The following is a 6,093-nucleotide window of genomic DNA, read 5'->3' on the forward strand; positions in this document are numbered from 1 at the left end:
TTGGTCAGGGGGATTGGGGACAGGGGACCGGGCACAAAGTAACAGTGGGACAGGGAGACGGGGACAGTGAGACAGGGAGACGGGGACAGGGGACAGGGGACAGAGCACAGAGTAACAAGAGACAGGGACACAGGGGGACTTGGGGAACGGAGGTAAGAGGGACAGGGAGACAGAGTGACGGGGACGGGGGCATAGGGTGACAGAAGACAGGAGACAGCGAGAGAGGGGGGAAGGGTTCAGGGGGACAGGGGGTAAGAGGGACAGGGGACAGGGGCACAGGGGGACAGGAGGTGAAGGGGAGATGGCACAGGGGGACAGAGGCACAGGGGAAAGGGGACAGGGGCACAGGGGGACAGGGTACTGGGGACAGGGGGACAGAAGGACAGTGGGAGAGAGGACAGGGGCACAGGGGGACAGGGGTACTGGGGGTCAGGAGGACAGGGGGACGGGGGATGGGGGATAGGGGGACAGGGCACAATGGCACAGGGGGACATGGGCACAGGGGCACAGTGGACAAGGGGACAGAGAGACGGGGACAAGGGGACAGTCGACAAGGGGACCGGTCACAGGGGGACATGGGCACAGGGTTCAGGGGGAAAGGAGGTAAGAGGGACAGGGGGACAGAGTGACAGGAGGACAGGAATATGGGGGACTGAAGTCAGGGGACAGCGGGCAGGGGGACAGGGGGTCAGAGGGACAGGGGCACAGAGGGACAGTTTACAGAGAGTCAGGGGCACAGGAGCACAGGGGGACAGGGACACATCGGGTCAGAGGGACAATGGGACAGGGTGACGGGGACAGGGGAACAGGGGCTCAGGGGGATGGGGGACTGGGGGACAGGGGCAGAGGGGGACAGGGGTTCTGGGGGACAGGGTACAGATGGACGGGGCACAGGGGCACAGGGGATGGGGACAGGGGACCAGGGCAATAGAGTGACAGGGCGATACAGTGATGGGGGACAGGGGAAGGGGACAGGGGAAGGGGGCAGGGGGACAGGGACAAGGGGACAGGGGACAGGGAGATAGGGGGACAGGGGCAAAGGGGGACAGGGGACAGGGGGACAGGAGCACAGGGGGACAGAGTGACAGGGGGACATGAGCACAGGTTGACAGAGGGACAGGGCGATAGGGGACAGGCACAGGGGACAAGGCACAGGGGCACAGGAAAATAGGGGGACAGGGTGACAGGGAGACAGGGGAAAGTTGCACAGGGGTACAGGGGCACAGGGAGACAGCAGAGAGGTGACAGGGGGATGGGACAGTGGGACAGGGGACACATGGTTAGGGGGACAAGGGAGAGGGGACAGTGGACAGGGAAAAAGGGAACAGGGTCACAGGGGGACAGGAAACAGGGTGCAGGGGACAGGGGCACAGGGGGACAGGGGACAGGGGAAAGGGGGACTTGGGACAGGGGAAAGGGGGACTTGGGACAGGGGGACAGGAGAGAGGAGATATAGGGGGACAGGGGGACAGGAAACGGGGACATGGGGACAGAAAACATGGGGACAGAGGACAGGAGATCAGGGTACAGGGGGTCAGGGGGACAGGGGCACAGGAGGACGGGGCACAGGGGACACGGGGCACAGGGGGACAGGAGGTGAGGGAGAGAGGGGACAGGGGGACAAGGGGATGGGGGACAGGGGAAAGGGGACAGGGGCACAGTGGGACAGGGGACAGGGGCACATGGGAACAAGGAGACAGGTGGTCAGGGGGAGAGGGGGACAGAGGGATGAGGGACAGGGGACCGGGCAGAGGCTCACAGTGGGACAGGAAGACAGGGACAGGGGGCAGATCACAAGGCGACCGGTCACAGGGGGACATGGGCACAGGGTTCAGGGGGAAAGGAGGTAAGAGGGACAGGGGGACAGAGTGACAGGAGGACAGGGACACAGGGGGACTGAAGACAGGGGACAGCGGGCAGGGGGACAGGGGGTCAGAGGGACAGGGGCACAGAGGGACAGTTTACAGAGAGTCAGGGGCACAGGAGCACAGGGGGACAGGGGCGCAGCGGGTCAGAGGGACAGTGGGACAGGGTGACGGGGACAGGGGAACAGGGGCTCAGGGGGACGGGGGACTGGGGGACAGGGGCAGAGAGGGACAGGGGGTCTGGGGACAGGGTACAGATGGACAGGGGCACAGGGGCACAGTGGATGGGGACAGGGGACCAGGGCAATAGGGTGTAAGGGCGATAGAGTGACAGGGGGACAGGGGAGGGGGCAGGGGGACAGGGACAAGGGGACAGGGGACAGGGAGATAGGGGGACAGGGGCAAAGGGGGACAGGGGACAGGGGGACAGGGGAGAGGGGGGCAGGAGCACAGGGGGACAGAGTGACAGGGGGACATGAGCACAGGTTGACAGAGGGACAGGGTGATAGGGGACAGGCACAGGGGACAAGGCACAGGGGCACAGGAAAATAGGGGGACACGGTGACAAGGGGACAGGGGAAAGTTGCACAGGGGTACAGGGGCACAGGGAGACAGCAGAGAGGTGACAGGGGGATGGGACAGCGGGACAGGGGACACATGGTTAGGGGGACAAGGGAGAGGGGACAGTGGACAGGGAAAAAGGGAACAGGGTCACAGGGGGACAGGAAACAGGGTGCAGGGGACAGGGGCACAGGGGGACTTGGGACAGGGGAAAGGGGAACTTGGGACAGTGGGACAGGAGAGATTAGACATACGGGGACAGGGGGACAGGAAATGGGGACAGGGGGACAGAAAACATGGGGACAGGGTACAGATGGACAGGGCCACAGGGGCACAGGGGATGGGGACAGGGGACCAGGGCAATAGGGTGACAGGGCGATAGAGTGACGGGGGACAGGGGACGGGGGCAGGGGGACAGGGACAAGGGGACAGGGGACAGGGAGATAGGGAGACAAGGGCAAAGGGGGAGAGGGGGACAGGAGCACAGGGGGACAGAGTGACAGGGGGACATGAGCACAGGTTGACAGGGGGACAGGGCGATAGGGGACAGGGCACAGGGGACAAGGCACAGGGGCAGAGGGAAATGGAGGGACAGGGTGACAGGGAGACAGGGGAAAGTTGCACAGGGGTACAGGGGCACAGGGAGACAGCAGAGAGGTGGCAGGGGGATGGGACAGCGGGACAGGGGACACATGGTTAGGGGGACAAGGGAGAGGGGACAGTGGACAGGGAAAAAGGGAACAGGGTCACAGGGGGACAGGAAACAGGGTGCAGGGAACAGGGGCACAAGGGGACAGGGGACAGGGGACAGGGGGACTTGGGACAGGGGAAAGGGGGACTTGGGACAGGGAGACAGGAGAGACGAGACATAGGGGGACAGGGGGACAGGAAACGGGGACATGGGGACAGAAAACATGGGGACAGAGGACAGGAGATCATGGTACAGGAGATCAGGGTACAGAGCGTCAGGGGGACAGTGGCACAGGAGGACGGGGCACAGGGGACACGGGGCACAGCGGACACGGGGCACAGGGACAAAAGGGGGAGGGGGACAGGGGGATGGGGGACAGGGGGTCAGAGGGACAGGGGACAGGGGCACAGTGGGACAGGAGGTGAGGGGGAGATGGCACAGGGGGACAGAGGCACAGGGGAAAGGGGACAGGGGCACAGGGGGACAGGGTACTGGGGACAGGGGGACAGAAGGACAGTGGGAGAGAGGACAGGGCCACAGGGGGACAGGGGTACTGGGGGTCAGGAGGACAGGGGGACGGGGGATGGGGGACTGGGCGACAGAGGGCACAATGGCACAGGAGGACATGGGCACAGGGGCACAGTGGACAAGGGGACAGGGAGACAGGGACAAGGGGACAGTCGACAAGGGGACCGGTCACAGGGGGACATGGGCACAGGGTTCAGGGGGAAAGGAGGTAAGAGGGACAGGGGGACAGAGTGACAGGAGGACAGGGACACAGGGGGACTGAAGTCAGGGGACAGCGGGCAGGGGGACAGGGGGTCAGAGGGACAGGGGCACAGAGGGACAGTTTACAGAGAGTCAGGGGCACAGGAGCACAGGGGGACAGGGGCGCAGCGGGTTAGAGGGACAGTGGGACAGGGTGACGGGGAAGGGGGAACAGGGGCTCAGGGGGACGGGGGACTGGGGGACAGGGGCAGATGGGGACAGGGGGTCTGGGAACAGGGTACAGATGGACAGGGGCACAGGGGCACAGGGGATGGGGACAGGGGACCAGGGCAATAGGGTGACAGGGCGATAGAGTGACAGGGGGACAGGGGACGGGGGCAGGGGGACAGGGACAAGGGGACAGGGGACAGGGAGATAGGGGGACAGGGGCAAAGGGGGACAGGGGAGAGGGGGACAGGAGCACAGGGGGACAGAGTGACAGGGGGACATGAGCACAGGTTGACAGGGGGACAGGGCGATAGGGGACAGGCACAGGGGGACAAGGCACAGGGGCACAGGGAAATAGGGGGACAGGGTGAGGGGGGACAGGGGAAAGTTGCACAGGGGTACAGGGGCACAGGGAGACAGCAGAGAGGTGACAGGGGGATGGGACAGCGGGACAGGGGACACATGGTCAGGGGGACAAGCGAGAGGGGACAGTGGACAGGGAAAAAGGGAACAGGGTCACAGGGGGACAGGAAACAGGGAGACAGGGGACAGGGGCACAGGGGGACAGGGGACAGGGGAAAGGGGGACTTGGGACAGGGGAAAGGGGGACTTGGGACAGGGGGACAGGGGAGAGGAGACATAGGGGGACAGGGGGACAGGAAATGGGGACAGGGGGACAGGAAACATGGGGACAGAGGACAGGAGATCAGGGCACAGGGGACACGGGGCAGGGGGTCAGGGGGACAGGGTACAGATGGACGGGGCACAGGGGACACGGGGCACAGGGGGAAAAGGAGGAGGGGGAGAGGGGACAGGGGGACAGGGGGATGGGGGACAGGGGAAAGGGGACAGGGAGATAGGGGGACAGGGGCAAAGGGGGACAGGGGACAGGGGGACAGGAGCACAGGGGGACAGAGTGACAGGGGGACATGAGCACAGCTTGACAGAGGGACAGGGCGATAGGGGACAGGCACAGGGGACAAGGCACAGGGGCAGAGGGAAATAGGGGGACAGGGTGAGGGGGGGACAGGGGAAAGTTGCACAGGGGTACAGGGGCACAGGGAGACAGCAGAGAGGTGACAGGGGGATGGGACAGTGGGACAGGGGACACATGGTTAGGGGAACAAGGGAGAGGGGACAGTGGACAGGGAAAAAGGGAACAGGGTCACAGGGGACAGGAAACAGGGTGCAGGGGACAGGGGCACAGGGGGACAGGGGACAGGGGAAAGGGGGACTTGGGACAGGGGTAAGGGGGACTTGGGACAGGGGAAAGGGGGACTTGGGACAGGGGGACAGGAGAGAGGAGACATAGGGGGACAGGGGGACAGGAAACGGGGACATGGGGACAGAAAACATGGGGACAGAGGACAGGAGATCAGGGTACAGGGGGTCAGGGGGACAGGGGCACAGGAGGACGGGGCACAGGGGACACGGGGCACAGGGGGACAGGAGGTGAGGGAGAGAGGGGACAGGGGGACAAGGGGATGGGGGACAGGGGAAAGGGGACAGGGGCACAGGGGCACAGTGGGACAGGGGACAGGGGCACAGTGGGACAGAGGACAGGGCACAGGGGCACATGGGAACAAGGAGACAGGTGGTCAGGGGGAGAGGGGGACAGAGGGATGAGGGACAGGGGACCGGGCAGAGGGTCACAGTGGGACAGGGAAACAGCGACAGGGGACAGGTGACAAGGGGACCGGTCACAGGGGGACATGGGCACAGGGTTCAGGGGGAAAGGAGGTAAGAGGGACAGGGGGACAGAGTGACAGGAGGACAGGGACACAGGGGGACTGAAGACAGGGGACAGCGGGTAGGGGGACAGGGGGTCAGAGGGACAGGGGCACAGAGGGACAGTTTACAGAGAGTCAGGGGCACAGGAGCACAGGGGGACAGGGGCGCAGCGGGTCAGAGGGACAGTGGGACAGGGTGACGGGGACAGGGGAACAGGGGCTCAGGGGGACGGGGGACTGGGGACAGGGGCAGAGGGGGACAGGGGGTCTGGGGACAGGGTACAGATGGACAGGGGCACAGGGGCACAGT

Source organism: Ochotona princeps, unplaced genomic scaffold, assembly GCF_030435755.1.
Source record: "Ochotona princeps isolate mOchPri1 unplaced genomic scaffold, mOchPri1.hap1 HAP1_SCAFFOLD_465, whole genome shotgun sequence".
In the NCBI taxonomy this organism is placed as follows: domain Eukaryota; kingdom Metazoa; phylum Chordata; class Mammalia; order Lagomorpha; family Ochotonidae; genus Ochotona; species Ochotona princeps.